Raw genomic sequence first — 20,801 nt, forward strand, 5'->3', positions numbered from 1 at the left:
TAGATTCTGGCCGATGAAAGTGGAGGGCGGGTTCATTATGACAGTGGGATCATTACGCGGGTATACACGGCACATGCTAGACTATATCCAATGACCGTCTAAGAAGCTGCCTAAGCAATTATATGCTTTTGGCTTCGGACTCTTCGGAACACAGCTTCTCCAAATTTTAATATGTAGCGCCCCAAAGGCACCAGTCGGCTACGATTGACGCTTAGTGGATGGCTCGGGACTAGTTTCTACCAGTGGGAATTCTTCCAATGAGTGCCGACGTCACCCAGCCCAGGAACGTTTTTAATATCAGTTATATTCAAATTTAGCCGACCTAGCTGCGATTCGGCCCCTCAATCACAGCACCTATGCAAAGCATCAACATAGTGAGACAAAATTATGCCCCTTTGCTGCGAGGTACTTGTCCAGTAATTTCTTGCATACGAAAATTTATACTACTCAGCGGATACGAAGTACTTGAAGAGTAGTTTTAGTACACAAGCAATGTGCCATACATGTAACCCGGCCCACTCGCTAAAAGGCCGAGACATTGATATCAGCCGGCAACAGTGGCAGGCAAGATTAGACAGCATAGGCACAGCATACATTAACTTCAAGTCAGCTTTGTTCACTTTTGCCATTTTGACGCCAGCATTGCGTTGCAAATCATTCTGATTGCAGCTGCATGTCAGCCTTGCTGCTGTGTGCACATTTTCTTTCAGCTCCTATGCTAGAAACAGTTGCAAGGCAAGGCTAATGACAAACAAAAAATTTGTTGCTTGTTCTACGTTACGCTTGCTTGCATCCTCGATGATATATGCACGGTGTATCTACATTTGTGCATCAGCTCAGTGCACATTCATATATTCAGAAGAGTTGAGTAGAATTTTTTCTCATGTTTCATGGAGCTCACTCAAGCAGTAGTTCACAGTAACATCACACCACCTACAGTCACCACTTGCCTTTTACATGACACACTGCGCTTGCACCCCCGTCTTGTGCATTCACATTCCACGGCTAGCGTGCACACAAAGGAAAGACTCACCCTTGGCAGACTTGCCGTCGCCCGGCTTCCCGAGTTGAATATAGGCAGGCGGCACTGCGTGTGGGTCCCACCGCGGAGCCACCTGGCACCATGCCGCGGCCACTGCCTTACACTTCAGGCAAGGCAGAGGACTGCTCCGGAAATTAAGCAGTCAGCCGAGAAGACATCCCATAATTCTGCCTGGTACCTCTGTTCTGGCTGGGTACTGCACAAAAAGTGGGACAGTCTAGCTCGCATGCAGCATGAGAAAGCTACAGCTAACGGCTAATGCTGCATGCCTTCCTCGTTTATCCGGCCATAAAAGACCAAAATTTATGCTCCGCCACACTTAAATAGGCCCGCATTAATTCTAACAAACCTCCAGCCCCCTTCAACTCAGATTTGCATCCAGGACTGACTGTACTAATCCGCGTGGCCGAAACCTAACGAGTGCGAGACATAACCTCTCTCCATAGCAGTGAGGCCAAGTTTATAAACACAGGACAAAAGAAATGTTGCTTGGGGTTTACTCATTGGAATAGTGCTCTTGCACTAGAGAAAAAAACTCTGCCTCCAAACAATGACAGCGAAAAACAACTTGTGCATCGACCTGAAGGAGTGGCAGCATTCATGCAGTAAACCTCGTCCATTAGCAGCAGATGAGAGTGAACATTTTGGCAATTGTTAGCATCACCACCATGTGTCAGGCCTAACATCACTACACAAGCAGCGAACATTAAATCGACATGCGTAAAAAATATATGTAGCACTGACGTCCCCAGTTCAGCGCTGTTAAAATTTTAGAATAGAAAGTCGGTTTATTTTCGTAGTCTGCCAAGCACCAAAATTAAGAAAAGATGCCAAGCCAATCCTCCTGCTCTCTCCAAGGGCACAGTGCCTGTTGTCGATCTCGGCATGGTAGAAGCATCTAAACAAGTAAAGTTGGGAGAGGGCCAGCGCAATGAGCACAGCATCAAACCTCAAACATGGTCTGCTACATTTCAGTCATGTCAAGACAAAGCTAAAGCCCTTCTGTGAACACTCTTGAGTGACTCATTGTTGCCCTCGATGCTGACCAAAGCATTAGCTTAGAAGAACTAGTAGCTCAAATTAGCTAAAGCCGCATGCCAATTGTTGAAAGCCCAAGTTTAGCGCATATGGCACAGTAACCGCACACAGGCCAAAGCGGGACTGTCTTCACTACACTGCTGCCTGACCAACACTGTTCGGCATCCTCCAGCGCTTAAGGGGGGACGTGGCCCTTTAAAAGCGAAAAATCACGAAAAATCAAGCTTTAGAAAAGTGCATATTCCGGCAGTATGTGTCATAAACTAACTTTTCTGCAAATATGAATGACTAATTAGCCGTGAAAGTATTTCAAATCAATTATCTAACGAGCCGTGGTGGCCGGTGAGCTGCGAGAGAGCGCAGAAAATACCCCAACTTCGTGCGGACAGTGTTCCTCAGCCAGCGAACCAAGCGCCGCCATCTTGGTCTTCTTTTGTTCGTGAATTCTTGGTCTTTTTTTTTGCCACTTTCGAAGGCGGCGGCATGGTGGGAGCGTGGCTCGCATGTGATTGGGGCCCTCAAAGCGCCTTTCGCTTTTCCTGCCTTTGAAATGCGAGGCTGCGATTGGCCGGAGGGCGCGCTCCTTGAAAACACGGGGGATCGCGCGGCCGCTATTGGCTGCTTCGCGCTGACGCGGAGCCCCCTCCGGCGGTGGCCGGAGCGACTTGGCTCTGTACTTTTGTCGTTGTGGTCGCCGTCTTTACCATCTCTCGCCGTGTCGTCCGAACAGCTTCCTGCAGACTGCTGACTATTGCGCAGTCCGTCACGATGCGTCCAACAAGGCTAAAGAGCGTGTTCGGTGCACGGAAGCATTCAATGAAGTGTGTTCGTTCGGCAAAGCGTGTCGCCAACAAGGACTGTCGATGCTTCATGCCGCGTAACTTCTGCTACATCGCAACTAGACAGCGATTGCGTCGCCGGTTCCAGCGACGTACCAGCACCTTCATCGGTGCAAGAATGCGTTGCTTCGGGCATGCCTTGTGTACCAAACGCATCAACCTGGGCGACTGCGGCCTCCAGCTCCTGTCTCGCACCTACCCCGAGGCGTGAGAACGCGTCGCCCGCCGTTCACTTGGAAACGCATTTCCTGACGTGCGAGGAGATCGAGATTCTGGCTGCATCTCGGGAGCCACTTATCAGATGTCCATGGGGTTTTTTTATTCCATACCTGAATAAATTTCCGAGGGAAAGTCGAGCTCGTTTATTCAGATTATTAAGCCTGGAATTTGTCATAAGCAATTAATATTGGCTAATGAGGTCTAATCAACGACACTAAATTCAGTGCTATGTTAAAATTTTTCAGCAAGGAAATTCATCAAAAGGGCCTTGTCTTGACCTGCGGTACCCGACTAGGAATAACCATAATGAATTTCACAGTTACGGCACTGTTTTCCAATTCTCCAGGCCTGGAGTAAAGGACCTATGTGAACCATTTTGATATGCTCCAGTAAATTTAGAGCCAGTGTACACAGCTTCATGAAACTTAGTATTTCTTCAAATGTCTGTGTTTAGAGCCTACCCTGAATGTTTCATTCAGATATATCTCAAGACACAAGGAAGCTGGTGTTCTCGCAACCTTTGAGGGCCGTTTTCTCAGAATGTATTTCTTGCCTGGCACGGCTGCTCATTCTGGCTGCTGTTCGGGAACCGCTTATCGGATTTCCATGGGGTTTTTTTTAATTCCGCACCTGAATAAATTTTTGAGCACAAGACAAGCCCGCGTTTTCAAGTTATTGAAATATGCCTAATGAAGGTCTAATTTATTGAAACTAATTCTGTGCTGTGCTAAACTTTTCCAGCTTTTGCCCTGGGGCACCTATCCAGGAATGACCGTAATGAATTTCACAGTGCCAAGGCTATTTTAAAATTCTCCAAGCCTGGAATAAGCGACCTTATGTGGACCACTTTGATATACTCCTGTAACTTGAGAACCAGTGCCCACAGCTACACGAAACTTGGTAGTTCTTCAAATGGTTGTGCTGTTAGCCTACCCTGAAAATTTCATTCAGATATCTCAAGAAACAAAAAAGTTGGTGTTCAAGGGAAGCCTCCCCCCATAACTACGTTAAAACCCTACCAGATTTTTTCTTGGTTTAGAAAGGATAGTAACTTCAGCGTATGCACGAAACACAGCTGCTCCATAGCCGATTTCATGACCAATTGCACAGAAGAGGTTACACAAATGACTGGAACAACATTCTACATAAATAAAACTCTGAGGACAGTTACAAGTGTGTACCGCGAATGTTTTAGCGTTAGCTGTGGCATGAAAGCTATGAATTTTTGTGATATTCTGGCCTAAACTACCAGGTTCTCCTCCGGTGCTCGAGTGCACGTACCCCGACACACGCTACCTCACGCCCCATGACTCTTCTTGACAGTCTCGCCCGCTTTCTTACACCACATACCCTGTCGGCAGCCGGCCACACCAGTGTACTGTAACGCTGCCAAGTTTCCCAAGTGAGCCATTGCCGCTGGCGCTCTCGTCAAAATATAAACACACCATGCTGTTACTGGCGTAGCATTCTGGCAAATTGCCGTGGCCTGCACCACAGACGGCATCAACCCCGATGGTATTGGAACTGAGGCACGAGCTAAGAAGAGCTATACTGTCGTTGGCACGTCTCCTTTTCTTCTGTATTATGTGAGCGCGTGCACGGCGGAACCTTTATATTTCCCATGCATTGGCAAAATAAAACCAATTTTGAGTGCACCGACTGTTCGTGTCGTGAGTGTTTTCCTTACATTGTGTTAGTCTTTCTTTCGCGCTGCAGATACGTCGAACCTAATGCACTGAAAACATTGTATATGAAGAGCAGATTTTCTGGTGGTGAACAGACCACAATCACACGGTGCAGTTAAAGCAGGTCGGGCAGGAGCCACCAACGGGTGCAGACAGTTCAAGCAGGAAACTCCTGCCCGGCCAATAAATGGCAAAACAAAGGCAAAGCTTTGCAATTTTGCAAGTGCACCAAATAGTTTCGAACCTTCCAGCAACGCTCTCACGCAGTGTTGGGCATGGAGGTTTTAGAAGGAAGCCAGCAGGAAACGGAGAATGTCACTACCTTCTTAATAAAGGAACGTTAGTCAGGGCCACCGAGAGCAAGAGTCAACCATGAGCCGAAAACATATTTCATCTCAAGCAACAGGCCACGCAATTTACATAACATATGATATATACAATAACATTTTTTTATTATTATTAGGAAAGGACCACACACCTGACCCCGTAGTTGAACATTGTCATTTCTCAGGCGGTCCAGAGACTGCTCTCGTCGGGGTGCTCGGCAAGGAGTATGGCTGGCTGCCATCTTGCCTCTCTGTAAATGTGCCAGCGCCGCAATACACAGCAGTCAAACAACCTTCAGAACTAGCCTTTCTTACGGAGGTCACGAGACACTTTTGAAATGGCCACAGGCATTCCACTGCTCTATTCTAGGTGTTACAACTCTGCATCAAAATGACACCAGGTCGTCTTGTCACCAGCGTTACAGTAGTTCACAGTAACATCACACCCCCTGCAGTCACCACTTGCCTTTTACATGACACACTGCACTTGCACCCCCTCTGGTGCATTCACAATCCACTGCTAGCGCGCACACAAAGGAAAGACTCACGCTTAGCAGACATGATGGCGGCCGGCTTCCCGAGTGAGTTCAGCCACTGCCTTGCACTTCAGGCGAGGCGGAGGATTGCTCCGGAAATTGAGCAGTTGCCGAGAAGACAGCCCATACTTCGGCCTGGCACCTCTTTTCTGGCTGGGTTCTGCACAAAAAGAGGGACAGTCTAGCTCGCAAGCGGCATGAGAAAGCTACAGCTAATGGCTAATGCTGCATTCCTTCCTCGTTTATCCGGCCATAAAAGACCAAAATGTATGCTCCGCTACACTCAATTAGGCCCGCATTAATTCTAACAAACCTCAAGCCCCGTTCAACTCAGATTTACATCCAGGACTGACTGTACTAAACCACGTGGCCGAAACCTAATGAGTGCGAGACAAAACCTCTCCATAGCTGGCCGAAACCTAATGAGTGCAAGACATAACCCCTCCATAGCAGTGAGGCAAAGTTTATAAGCAAAGGACAACAGAAATGTTCCTTGGGGTTTACCCATTGGAATAGTCCTCTTGCACTAAAGAAAAAAAGTCTGCCTCCAAACAATGACAGCGAAAAACAACTTGTGCATCGACCTGAAGGAGTGGCAGCATTCATGCAGTAAACCTCACGCATTAGCAGCAGATGTGAGTGAATTTTAGAACCAAGCAGATGAAAGTGAACATTTTGGCAATTGTTAGCATCACCACCATGTGTCAGGCCTACCGTCACTAAACAAGCAGCGAACATTAAATCAACATGCATACTGCCACTGCTGGATGGTAAGGAGTTCTTTAGTTCTACACCAAATATATGTGGCACTGACGTCCCCAGTTCAGCGTTGTTAAAATTTTAGATGAGAAAGTCGGTTTATTTTTGTTGTTTGCAAAGCACCAAAATTAAGAAAAGATGCCTTACCCAACCCAATCCTCCTGCTCTCTCCGAGGGCACAGTGCCTGTTGTCGATGTCAGCGTGCTAGATGCACCTAAACAAGTAAAGTAGGGAGAGGGCCAGGCCAGTGAGCATGGCAGCAAATCTCAAACATGGTTTGCTACATTTCTATCATGTCAAGACAAAACTAAAGCCCTTACGCAAACACTCTTGAGTGACTCATTGTTGCCCTCGATGCTGACCAAAGCATTAGATTAGAAGAACTAGAAGCTCAAATTAGCAAAATCCGCATGTTAATTTTTGAAAACCCATGTTTAGCGCATGTGGCACAGTGACCGCACACTGGCTGAAGCAGGACTGGTGCCTGACCAACATTGGTGTCTGACCAACACTGCTCAGCATCCTCCAGCGCTTCACACTTAGCGGCATACAACACTCGCAATCTTTTCCACACACATTGTTTGGCTACATTGCCTGGCTGATATAATTTTCCTTGTGGCGCCATGAAAAACAGCGTAGTTCTACTGTATCATTTCACAACTTCCTAACTGAAAGAGCTCCTATGAGCCGGGTGAGTGGGCTGTTAAAGTAAAAAAAAAAGTCCCTACAGGCCTTGTGCCTCTGCCAACACAGATTTCATCCAATGCCCTCCAAAACCATCTTGTTTCACGAATGTAGCAAAAACTGCAAGAAGCCATTAAACAGTTGCATGGCAAAGCATCAGAGCAAAAAGCAGGCAGATTTATGGACACAGTCACCAATATCCCGTGCTGCCACTGAGCTCCAAAAGTGGAAGCATTCATACAGAGTAGCCATAAGCATATGGAATAACCAGTTCTTGACAACTGAGAGCAAATACATCCTATTAGAGGGACAGTGAAATAACTCTATCAATTTTTTTTTTGCTTAGCAAAATCATTGATAGTTCAGCATTTCATGGCTTGTTTGCCGCTCGTCTGGGAGCGAAAGATGCATTTATTTCAAAGAAGTTTTTCCCGTCCTCCGATTCAAACTGCACACTCATATGGCATCACAGGATGGAGCGACGTGAAATGTCACGTAAACGCAGACTCCGTCCAGGGAGCCAGGGCTATCCAGGGAGCCAGTTATGCGCCCTTCCTTTCCTCAAAACCATCTGCATCTAGAACGTTGTCAACGCCAATGTCAATGAAAACAATGAATCGTTGATATGTTCCCAGTTCATACGATATCACTGTTAATATGCTCAAAATCGCGGACATTAAAAATGTCACATAGCATTACGCCATATTTTTCCAGGTTAATACGTTTCCAGAAAACACGATTTCCCAACTACTACGTTTAAACTTTCGGAAAACTGTGCTCGTGTATTAAATTTACTGACCAACTGCACATGTGCAAACATACAAGTGGGCAGAATGAGGGCATGCGACATGGTGGGGGGCGCACAATAGTGGCACGTTGCCAAATTTCGCACTGCCGATGGAGTGCAAAGTGGACCCCGCAACAAAAGCTAAAGGTTGAAAAAAAAGTAGATTCTGGCCGATGAAAGTGGAGGGCGGGTTCATTATGACAGTGGGATCATTACGCGGGTATACACGGCACATGCTAGACTATATCCAATGACCGTCTAAGAAGCTGCCTAAGCAATTATATCCTTTTGGCTTCGGACTCTTCGGAACACAGCTTCTCCAAATTTTAATATGTAGCGCCCCAAAGGCACCAGTCGGCTACGACTGACGCTTAGTGGATGGCTTGGGACTAGTTTCTACCAGTGGGAATTCTTCCAATGAGTGCCGACGTCACCCAGCCCAGGAACGTTTTTAATATCAGTTATATTCAAATTTAGCCGACCTAGCTGCGATTCGGCCCCTCAATCACAGCAGCTATGCAAAGCATCAACATAGTGAGAAAAAATTATGCCCCTTTGCTGCGAGGTACTTGTCCAGTAATTTCTTGCATACGAAAATTTATCCTACTCAGTGGCTACGAAGTACTTTACCAGTAGTTTTAGTGCACAAGCACAGTGCCATACATGTAACCCGGCCCACTCGCTAAAAGGCCGAGACGCCGATATAAGCCGGCAACAGTGGCAGGCAAGATTAGACAGCACAGGCACAGCATACATTAACTTCAAGTCAGCTTTGTTCACTTTTGCCATTTTGACGCCAGCATTGCGTTGCAAATCAAATTCTGATTGCAGCTGCATGTCAGCCTTGCTGCTGTGTGCACATTTTCTTTCAGCTCCTATGAGAGAAACAGTTGCAAGGCAAAGCTAATGACAAACAAAAAATTTGTTGCTTGTTCTACGTTACGCTTCCTTGCATCCTTGATGATATATGCACGGTGTGTCTACATTTGTGCGTCAGCTCAGTGCACATTCATATATTCAGAGGAGTTGAGTAGAATTTTTTCTCATGTTTCATGGAGCTCACTCAAGCAGTAGTTCACAGTAACATCACACCACCTACAGTCACCACTTGCCTTTTACATGACACACTGCGCTTGCACCCCCGTCTTGTGCATTCACATTCCACAGCTAGCGTGCACACAAAGGAAAGACTCACCCTTGGCAGACTTGCCGTCGCCCGGCTTCCCGAGTCGAATATAGGCAGGCGGCACTGCGTGTGGGTCCCACCGCGGAGCCACCTGGCACCATGCCACGAAGCCATCACATACTTCGGCCTGGCACCTCCGTTCTGGATGGGTTCTGCACAAAAAGCGGGACAGTCTAGCTCGCAAGCGGCATGAGAAAGCTACAGCTAATGGCTAATTCTGCATGCCTTCCTTGTTTATCTGGCCATAAAAGACCAAAATTTAGCTCTGCTACATTTAAATAGGACCACATTAATTCTAACTAACCTCCAGCCCCCTTCAACTATGATTTACATCCAGGACTGACTGTACTAATCCACGTGGCCGAAACCTAGTGAGTGCGAGACATAACCTCTCCATAGCAGTGAGGCAAAGTTTATAAACACAGGGCAAAAGAAATGTTGCTTGGGGTTTACCCATTGGAATAGTGCTCTTGCACTAAAGAAAAAAAGTCTGCCTCCAAACAATGACAGCGAAAAACAACTTGTGCATCGACCTGAAGGAGTGGCAGCATTCATGCAGTAAACCTCACGCATTAGCCGCAGATGCGAGTGAATTTTAGAACCAAGCAGATGAGAGAACATTTTGGCAATTGTTAGCATCACCACCATGTGTCAGGCCTAACGTCACTAAAGAAGCAGCGAACATTAAATCAACATGCATACTGCCATTGCTGGATGGTAAGCTGTAATGCCATGAAGGAGTTCTTTAGTTCTACATCAAATATATGTGGCACTGACGTCCCCAGTTCAGCGCTGTTAAAATTTCAGATGAGAAAGTCAGTTTATTTTTGTTTTCAAGCACCAAGATTAAGAAAAGATGCCTTACCCAACCCAATCCTCCTGCTCTCTCCGAGGGCACAGTGCCTGTTGTCGATGTCAGCCTGCTAGATGCACCTAAACAAGTAAAGTAGGGAGAGGGCCAGGGCAGTGAGCATTGCATCAAATCTCAAACATGGTTTGCTACATTTCAATCATGTCAAGACAAAGCTAAAGCCTTTACGCGAACACTCTTGAGTGACTCATTGTTGCCCTCGATGCTGACCAAAGCATTAGCTTAGAAGAACTAGAAGCTCAAATTAGCAAAATCCGCATGTTAATTTTTGAAAGCCCATGTTTAGCGCATGTGGCACAGTGACCGCACACTGGCTGAAGCGGGACTGGTGCCTGACCAACACTGCTCTGCATCCTCCAGCGCTTCACACTTAGCGGTATACAACACTCACAATCTTTTCCACACACATTGTTTGGCTACATTGCCTGGCTGACATAATTTTCCTCGTGGCCCCATGAAAAACAGCGTAGTTCTACTGTATCATTTCACAACTTCCTAACTGAAAGAGCTCGTATGAGCCGGGTGAGTGGGCTGTTAAAGTAAAAAAAAAGTCCCTACAGGCCTTGTGCCTCTGCCAACACAGCCTTCTTCCAATGCCCTCCAAAAGCATCTTGTTTCATGAATGTAGCAAAAACTGCATGAAGCCATTAAACAGTTGCATGGCAAAGCACCAGAACAAAGAGCAGGCAGATTTTTGGACCCAATCATCAATATCCCGTGCTGCCACTGAGCTCCAAAAGAGCAAGCATTCATACAGAGTAGCCATAAGCATATGGAATAACCACTTCTTGACAACTGAGAGCAAATACATACTATTAGAGGGACAGTGAAAAAAGTCTATCAATGTTTTTTTTGGTTAGCAAAATCATTGATAGTTCAGCATTTGATGGCTTGTTTGCCGCTCGTCTGGGAGCGAAAGATGCATTTCTTTTAAAGAAGTTTTTCCCACCCTCCGATTCAAACTGCACACTCATATGGCATCACAGGACGGAGCGACGTGAAACGTCACGTAAACGCAGACTCCGTCCAGGGAGCCAGTTATGCGCCCTTCCTTTCCTCAAAACCATCCGCATCTAGAACGTTGTCAACGCCAATGTCAATGAAAACAATGAATCGTTGATATGTTCCCAGTTCATACGATATCACTGTTAATACGCTCAAAATCGCGGACATTAAAAATGTCCCATAGCATTACGCCATATTTTTCCAGGTTAATACGTTTCCAGAAAACACGATTTCCCAACTACTACGTTTAAACTTTCGGAAAACTGTGCTCGTGTAATAAATTTACTGACCAACCGCACATGTGCAAACATACAAGTGGGCAGAATGAGGGCATGCAACATGGTGGGGGGCGCACAATAGTGGCACGCTGCCAAGGTTCGCACTGCCGATGGAGTGCAAAGTGGACCCCGCAACAAAAGCTAAAGGTTGAAAAAAAAAGTATATTCTGGCCGATGAAAGTGGAGGGCGGGTTCATTATGACAGTGGGATCATTACGCGGGTATACACGGCACATGCTAGACTATATCCAATGACCGTCTAAGAAGCTGCCTAAGCAATTATATGCTTTTGGCTTCGGACTGTTCGGAACACAGCTTCTCCAAATTTTAATATGTAGCGCCCCAAAGGCACCAGTCGGCTACGATTGACGCTTAGTGGATGGCTCGGTACTAGTTTCTACCAGTGGGAATTCTTCCAATGAGTGCCGACGTCACCCAGCCCAGGAACGTTTTTAATATCAGTTATATTCAAATTTAGCCGACCTAGCTGCGATTCGGCCCCTCAATCACAGCAGCTATGCAAAGCATCAACATAGTGAGACAAAATTATGCCCCTTTGCTGCGAGGTACTTGTCCAGTAATTTCTTGCATACGAAAATTTATACTACTCAGCGGATACGAAGTACTTGAAGAGTAGTTTTAGTGCACAAGCAATGTGCCATACATGTAACCCGGCCCACTCGCTAAAAGGCCGAGACGTTGATATCAGCCGGCAACAGTGGCAGGCAAGATTAGAGAGCACAGGCACAGCATACATTAACTTCAAGTCAGCTTTGTTCACTTTTGCCATTTCGACGCCAGCATTGCGTTGCAAATCATTCTGATTGCAGCTGCATGTCAGCCTTGCTGCTGTGTGCACATTTTCTTTCAGCTCCTATGCTAGAAACAGTTGCAAGGCAAGGCTAATGACAAACAAAAAATTTGTTGCTTGTTCTACGTTACGCTTGCTTGCATCCTCGATGATATATGCACGGTGTATCTACATTTGTGCATCAGCTCAGTGCACATTCATATATTCAGAGGAGTTGAGTAGAATTTTTTCTCATGTTTCATGGAGCTCACTCAAGCAGTAGTTCACAGTAACATCACACCACCTACAGTCACCACTTGCCTTTTACATGACACACTGCGCTTGCACCCCCGTCTTGTGCATTCACATTCCACGGCTAGCGTGCACACAAAGGAAAGACTCACCCTTGGCAGACTTGCCGTCGCCCGGCTTCCCGAGTTGAATATAGGCAGGCGGCACTGCGTGTGGGTCCCACCGCGGAGCCACCTGGCACCATGCCGCGGCCACTGCCTTACACTTCAGGCAAGGCAGAGGACTGCTCCGGAAATTAAGCTGTCAGCCGAGAAGACATCCCATAATTCAGCCTGGTACCTCTGTTCTGGCTGGGTTCTGCACAAAAAGTGGGACAGTCTAGCTCGCATGCGGCATGAGAAAGCTACAGCTAATGGCTAATTCTGCATGCCTTCCTCGTTTATCTGGCCATAAAAGACCAAAATTTAGCTCTGCTACACTTAATTAGGACCGCATTAATTCTAACTAACCTCCAGCCCCCTTCAACTAAGATTTACATCCAGGACTGACTGTACTAATCCACGTGGTGGAAAACTAGTGAGTGCGAGACATAACCTCTCCATAGCAGTGAGGCCAAGTTTATAAACACAGGACAAAAGAAATGTTGCTTGGGGTTTACTCATTGGAATAGTGCTCTTGCACTAGAGAAAAAAACTCTGCCTCCAAACAATGACAGCGAAAAACAACTTGTGCATCGACCTGAAGGAGTGGCAGCATTCATGCAGTAAACCTCGTCCATTAGCAGCAGATGAGAGTGAACATTTTGGCAATTGTTAGCATCACCACCATGTGTCAGGCCTAACATCACTACACAAGCAGCGAACATTAAATCGACATGCGTAAAAAATATATGTGGCACTGACGTCCCCAGTTCAGCGCTGTTAAAATTTTAGATTAGAAAGTCGGTTTATTTTCGTAGTCTGCCAAGCACCAAAATTAAGAAAAGATGCCAAGCCAATCCTCCTGCTCTCTCCAAGGGCACAGTGCCTGTTGTCGATCACGGCATGGTAGAAGCATCTAAACAAGTAAAGTTGGGAGAGGGCCAGCGCAATGAGCACAGCATCAAACCTCAAACATGGTCTGCTACATTTCAGTCATGTCAAGACAAAGCTAAAGCCCTTCTGTGAACACTCTTGAGTGACTCATTGTTGCCCTCGATGCTGACCAAAGCATTAGCTTAGAAGAACTAGTAGCTCAAATTAGCTAAAGCCGCATGCCAATTGTTGAAAGCCCAAGTTTAGCGCATATGGCACAGTAACCGCACACAGGCCAAAGCGGGACTGTCTTCACTACAGTGCTGCCTGACCAACACTGTTCGGCATCCTCCAGCGCTTAAGGGGGGACGTGGCCCTTTAAAAGCGATAAATCACGAAAAATCAAGCTTTAGAAAAGTGCATATTCCGGCAGTATGTGTCATAAACTAACTTTTCTGCAAATATGAATGACTAATTAGCCGTGAAAGTATTTCAAATCAATTATCTAACGAGCCGTGGTGGCCGGTGAGCTGCGAGAGAGCGCAGAAAATACCCCAACTTCGTGCGGACGCTGTTCCTCAGCCAGCGAACCAAGCGCCGCCATCTTGGTCTTCTTTTGTTCGTGAATTCTTGGTCTTTTTTTTGCCACTTTCGAAGGCGGCGGCATGGTGGGAGCGTGGCTCGCATGTGATTGGGGCCCTCAAAGCGCCTTTCGCTTTTCCTGCCTTTGAAATGCGAGGCTGCGATTGGCCGGAGGGCGCGCTCCTTGAAAACACGGGGGATCGCGCGGCCGCTATTGGCTGCTTCGCGCTGACGCGGAGCCCCCTCCGGCGGTGGCCGGAGCGACTTGGCTCTGTACTTTTGTCGTTGTGGTCGCCGTCTTTACCATCTCTCGCCGTGTCGTCCGAACAGCTTCCTGCAGACTGCTGACTATTGCGCAGTCCGTCACGATGCGTCCAACAAGGCTAAAGAGCGTGTTCGGTGCACGGAAGCATGCAATGAAGTGTGTTCGTTCGGCAAAGCGTGTCGCCAACAAGGACTGTCGATGCTTCATGCCGCGTAACTTCTGCTACATCGCAACTAGACAGCGATTGCGTCGCCGGTTCCAGCGACGTACCAGCACCTTCATCGGTGCAAGAATGCGTTGCTTCGGGCATGCCTTGTGTACCAAACGCATCAACCTGGGCGACTGCGGCCTCCAGCTCCTGTCTCGCACCTACCCCGAGGCGTGAGAACGCGTCGCCCGCCGTTCACTTGGAAACGCATTTCCTGACGTGCGAGGAGATCGAGATTCTGGCTGCATCTCGGGAGCCACTTATCGGATTTCCATGGGGTTTTTTTATTCCATACCTGAATAAATTTCCGAGGGAAAGTCGAGCTCGTTTATTCAGATTATTGTGCCTGGAATTTGTCATAAGCAATAATTATTGGCTAATGAGGTCTAATCAACGACACTAAATTCAGTGCTATGTTAAAATTTTTCAGCAAGGAAATTCATCAAAAGGGCCTTGTCTTGACCTGCGGTACCCGACTAGGAATAACCATAATGAATTTCACAGTTACGGCGCTGTTTTCCAATTCTCCAGGCCTGGAGTAAAGGACCTATGTGAACCATTTTGATATGCTCCAGTAAATTTAGAGCCAGTGTACACAGCTTCATGAAACTTAGTATTTCTTCAAATGTCTGTGTTTAGAGCCTACCCTGAATGTTTCATTCAGTTAAATCTCAAGACACAAGGAAGCTGGTGTTCTCGCTACCTTTGAGGGCCGTTTTCTCAGAATGTATTTCTTGCCTGGCACGGCTGCTCATTCTGGCTGCTGTTCGGGAACCGCTTATCGGATTTCCATGGGGTTTTTTTTAATTCCGCACCTGAATAAATTTTTGAGCACAAGACAAGCCCGCCTTTTCAAGTTATTGAAATATGCCTAATGAAGGTCTAATTTATTGAAACTAATTCTGTGCTGTGCTAAACTTTTCCAGCTTTTGCCCTGGGGCACCTATCCAGGAATGACCGTAATGAATTTCACAGTGCCAAGGCTATTTTAAAATTCTCCAAGCCTGGAATAAGCGACCTTATGTGGACCACTTTGATATACTCCTGTAACTTGAGAACCAGTGCCCACAGCTACACGAAACTTGGTAGTTCTTCAAATGGTTGTGCTGTTAGCCTACCCTGAAAATTTCATTCAGATATCTCAAGAAACAAAAAAGTTGGTGTTCAAGGGAAGCCTCCCCCCATAACTACGTTAAAACCCTACCAGATTTTTTCTTGGTTTAGAAAGGATAGTAACTTCAGCGTATGCACGAAACACAGCTGCTCCATAGCCGATTTCATGACCAATTGCACAGAAGAGGTTACACAAATGACTGGAACAACATTCTACATAAATAAAACTCTGAGGACAGTTACAAGTGTGTACCGCGAATGTTTTAGCGTTAGCTGTGGCATGAAAGCTATGAAGTTTTGTGATATTCTGGCCTAAACTACCAGGTTCTCCTCCGGTGCTCGAGTGCACGTACCCCGACACACGCTACCTCACGCCCCATGACTCTTCTTGACAGTCTCGCCCGCTTTCTTACACCACATACCCTGTCGGCAGCCGGCCACACCAGTGTACTGTAACGCTGCCAAGTTTCCCAAGTGAGCCATTGCCGCTGGCGCTCTCGTCAAAATATAAACACACCATGCTGTTACTGGCGTAGCATTCTGGCAAATTGCCGTGGCCTGCACCACAGACGGCATCAACCCCGATGGTATTGGAACTGAGGCACGAGCTAAGAAGAGCTATACTGTCGTTGGCACGTCTCCTTTTCTTCTGTATTATGTGAGCGCGTGCACGGCGGAACCTTTATATTTCCCATGCATTGGCAAAATAAAACCAATTTTGAGTGCACCGACTGTTCGTGTCGTGAGTGTTTTCCTTACATTGTGTTAGTCTTTCTTTCGCGCTGCAGATACGTCGAACCTAATGCACTGAAAACATTGTATATGAAGAGCAGATTTTCTGGTGGTGAACAGACCACAATCACACGGTGCAGTTAAAGCAGGTCGGGCAGGAGCCACCAACGGGTGCAGACAGTTCAAGCAGGAAACTCCTGCCCGGCCAATAAATGGCAAAACAAAGGCAAAGCTTTGCAATTTTGCAAGTGCACCAAATAGTTTCGAACCTTCCAGCAACGCTCTCACGCAGTGTTGGGCATGGAGGTTTTAGAAGGAAGCCAGCAGGAAACGGAGAATGTCACTACCTTCTTAATAAAGGAACGTTAGTCAGGGCCACCGAGAGCAAGAGTCAACCATGAGCCGAAAACATATTTCATCTCAAGCAACAGGCCACGCAATTTACATACCATATGATATATACAATAAAATTTTTTTATTATTATTAGGAAAGGACCACACACCTGACCCCGTAGTTGAACATTGTCATTTCTCAGGCGGTCCAGAGACTGCTCTCGTCGGGGTGCTCGGCAAGGAGTATGGCTGGCTGCCATCTTGCCTCTCTGTAAATGTGCCAGCGCCGCAATACACAGCAGTCAAACAACCTTCAGAACTAGCCTTTCTTACGGAGGTCACGAGACACTTTTGAAATGGCCACAGGCATTCCACTGCTCTATTCTAGGTGTTACAACTCTGCATCAAAATGACACCAGGTCGTCTTGTCACCAGCGTTACAGTAGTTCACAGTAACATCACACCCCCTGCAGTCACCACTTGCCTTTTACATGACACACTGCACTTGCACCCCCTCTGGTGCATTCACAATCCACTGCTAGCGCGCACACAAAGGAAAGACTCACCCTTAGCAGACATGATGGCGGCCGGCTTCCCGAGTGAGTTCAGCCACTGCCTTGCACTTCAGGCGAGGCGGAGGATTGCTCCGGAAATTGAGCAGTTGCCGAGAAGACAGCCCATACTTCGGCCTGGCACCTCTTTTCTGGCTGGGTTCTGCACAAAAAGAGGGACAGTCTAGCTCGCAAGCGGCATGAGAAAGCTACAGCTAATGGCTAATGCTGCATTCCTTCCTCGTTTATCCGGCCATAAAAGACCAAAACGTATGCTCCGCTACACTCAAAGAGGCCCGCATTAATTCTAACAAACCTCCAGCCCCGTTCAACTCAGATTTACATCCAGGACTGACTGTACTAAACCACGTGGCCGAAACCTAATGAGTGCGAGACAAAACCTCTCCATAGCTGGCCGAAACCTAATGATTGCGAGACATAACCCCTCCATAGCAGTGAGGCAAAGTTTATAAGCAAAGGACAACAGAAATGTTCCTTGGGGTTTACCCATTGGAATAGTCCTCTTGCACTAAAGAAAAAAAGTCTGCCTCCAAACAATGACAGCGAAAAACACCTTGTGCATCGACCTGAAGGAGTGGCAGCATTCATACAGTAAACCTCACGCATTAGCAGCAGATGCGGGTGAATTTTAGAACCAAGCAGATGAAAGTGAACATTTCGGCAATTGTTAGCATCACCACCATGTGTCAGGCCTACCGTCACTAAACAAGCAGCGAACATTAAATCAACATGCATACTGCCACTGCTGGACGGTAAGGAGTTCTTTAGTTCTACACCAAATATATGTGGCACTGACGTCCCCAGTTCAGCGTTGTTAAAATTTTAGATGAGAAAGTCGGTTTATTTTTGTTGTTTGCAAAGCACCAAAATTAAGAAAAGATGCCTTACCCAACCCAATCCTCCTGCTCTCTCCGAGGGCACAGTGCCTGTTGTCGATGTCAACGTGCTAGATGCACCTAAACAAGTAAAGTAGGGAGAGGGCCAGGGCAGTGAGCATGGCAGCAAATCTCAAACATGGTTTGCTACATTTCTATCATGTCAAGACAAAGCTAAAGCCCTTACGCGAACACTCTTGAGTGACTCATTGTTGCCCTCGATGCTGACCAAAGCATCAGCTTAGAAGAACTATAAGCTCAAATTAGCAAAATCCGCATGTTAATTTTTGAAAGCCCATGTTTAGCGCATGTGGCAGAGTGACCGCACACTGGCTCAAGCAGGACTGGTGCCTGACCAACATTGGTGTCTGACCAACACTGCTCAGCATCCTCCAGCGCTTCACACTTAGCGGCATACAACACTCGCAATCTTTTCCACACACATTGTTTGGCTACATTGCCTGGCTGATATAATTTTCCTTGTGGCGCCATGAAAAACAGCGTAGTTCTACTGTATCATTTCACAACTTCCTAACTGAAAGAGCTCCTATGAGCCGGGTGAGTGGGCTGTTAAAGTAAAAAAAAAAGTCCCTACAGGCCTTGTGCCTCTGCCAACACAGATTTCATCCAATGCCCTCCAAAAGCATCTTGTTTCACGAATGTAGCAAAAACTGCAAGAAGCCATTAAACAGTTGCATGGCAAAGCAGCAGAACAAAAAGCAGGCAGATTTATGGACACAGTCACCAATATCCCGTGCTGCCACTGAGCTCCAAAAGTGGAAGCATTCATACACAGTAGCCATAAGCATATGGAATAACCAGTTCTTGACAACTGAGAGCAAATACATACTATTAGAGGGACAGTGAAAGAACTCTATCAATTTTTTTTTTGCTTAGCAAAATCATTGATAGTTCAGCATTTCATGGCTTGTTTGCCGCTCATCTGGGAGCGAAAGATGCATTTATTTCAAAGAAGTTTTTCCCGTCCTCCGATTCAAACTGCACACTCATATGGCATCACAGGACGGAGCGACGTGAAATGTCACGTAAACGCAGACTCCGTCCAGGGAGCCAGGGCTATCCAGGGAGCCAGTTATGCGCCCTTCCTTTCCTCAAAACCATCCGCATCTAGAACGTTGTCAACGCCAATGTCAATGAAAACAATGAATCGTTGATATGTTCCCAGTTCATACGATATCACTGTTAATATGCTCAAAATCGCGGACATTAAAAATGTCCCATAGCATTACGCCATATTTTTCCAGGTTAATACGTTTCCAGAAAACACGATTTCCCAACTACTACGTTTAAACTTTCGGAAAACTGTGCTCGTGTATTAAATTTACTGACCAACTGCACATGTGCAAACATACAAGTGGGCAGAATGAGGGCATGCGACATGGTGGGGGGCGCACAATAGTGGCACGCTGCCAAATTTCGCACTGCCGATGGAGTGCAAAGTGGACCCCGCAACAAAAGCTAAAGGTTGAAAAAAAAAGTAGATTCTGGCCGATGAAAGTGGAGGGCGGGTTCATTATGACAGTGGGATCATTACGCGGGTATACACGGCACATGCTAGACTATATCCGATGACCGTCTAAGAAGCTGCCTAAGCAATTATATCCTTTTGGCTTCGGACTCTTCGGAACACAGCTTCTCCAAATTTTAATATGTAGCACCCCAAAGGCACCAGTCGGCTACGACTGACGCTTAGTGGATGGCTTGGGACTAGTTTCTACCAGTGGGAATTCTTCCAATGAGTGCCGACGTCACCCAGCCCAGGAACGTTTTTAATATCAGTTATATTCAAATTTAGCCGACCTAGCTGCGATTCGGCCCCTCAATCACAGCAGCTATGCAAAGCATCAACATAGTGAGAAAAAATTATGCCCCTTTGCTGCGAGGTACTTGTCCAGTAATTTCTTGCATACGAAAATTTATCCTACTCAGTGGCTACGAAGTACTTTACCAGTAGTTTTAGTGCACAAGCACAGTGCCATACATGTAACCCGGCCCACTCGCTAAAAGGCCGAGACGCCGATATAAGCAGGCAACAGTGGCAGGCAAGATTAGACAGCACAGGCACAGCATACATTAACTTCAAGTCAGCTTTGTTCACTTTTGCCATTTTGACGCCAGCATTGCGTTGCAAATCAAATTCTGATTGCAGCTACATGTCAGCCTTGCTGCTGTGTGCATATTTTCTTTCAGCTCCTATGAGAGAAACAGTTGCAAGGCAAAGCTAATGACAAACAAAAAATTTGTTGCTTGTTCTACGTTACGCTTGCTTGCATCCTTGATGATATATGCACGGTGTATCTACATTTGTGCATCAGCTCAGTGCACATTCATATATTCAGAGGAGTTGAGTAGAATTTTTTCTCATGTTTCATGGAGCTCACTCAAGCAGTAGTTCACAGTAACATCACACCACCTACAGTCACCACTTGCCTTTTACATGACACACTGCGCTTGCACCCCCGTCTTGTGCATTCACATTCCACAGCTAGCGTGCACACAAAGGAAAGACTCACCCTTGGCAGACTTGCCGTCGCCCGGATTCCCGAGTCGAATATAGGCAGGCGGCACTGCGTGTGGGTCCAACCGCGGAGCCACCGGGCACCATGCCGCGAAGCCATCACATACTTCGGCCTGGCACCTCTGTTCTGGATGGGTTCTGCACAAAAAGCGGGACAGTCTAGCTCGCAAGCGGCATGAGAAAGCTACAGCTAATGGCTAATTCTGCATGCCTTAATTGTTTATCTGGCCATAAAAGACCAAAATTTAGCTCTGCTACATTTAAATAGGAC

General features: G+C 46.6%; 1 long non-coding RNA gene across 1 annotated transcript in view; it reads right to left on the reverse strand.

Annotated features, from left to right (window-relative positions):
* The window catches only part of LOC144113375 (uncharacterized), a 103,576-nt gene that overhangs the window by 51,239 nt on the left and 31,536 nt on the right, over positions 1 to 20,801 (reverse strand). Inside the window, exons 7-10 of the long non-coding RNA XR_013310751.1 lie at positions 17,111 to 17,258; positions 16,715 to 16,813; positions 5,698 to 5,845; positions 5,302 to 5,400 (exon numbers count right to left, since the gene is read on the reverse strand). This is a non-coding gene — a long non-coding RNA (uncharacterized LOC144113375). The remainder of the gene's footprint in view (positions 1 to 5,301; positions 5,401 to 5,697; positions 5,846 to 16,714; positions 16,814 to 17,110; positions 17,259 to 20,801) is intronic.

This window comes from Amblyomma americanum, chromosome 1, assembly GCF_052857255.1.
Source record: "Amblyomma americanum isolate KBUSLIRL-KWMA chromosome 1, ASM5285725v1, whole genome shotgun sequence".
In the NCBI taxonomy this organism is placed as follows: Eukaryota; Metazoa; Arthropoda; class Arachnida; order Ixodida; family Ixodidae; genus Amblyomma; species Amblyomma americanum.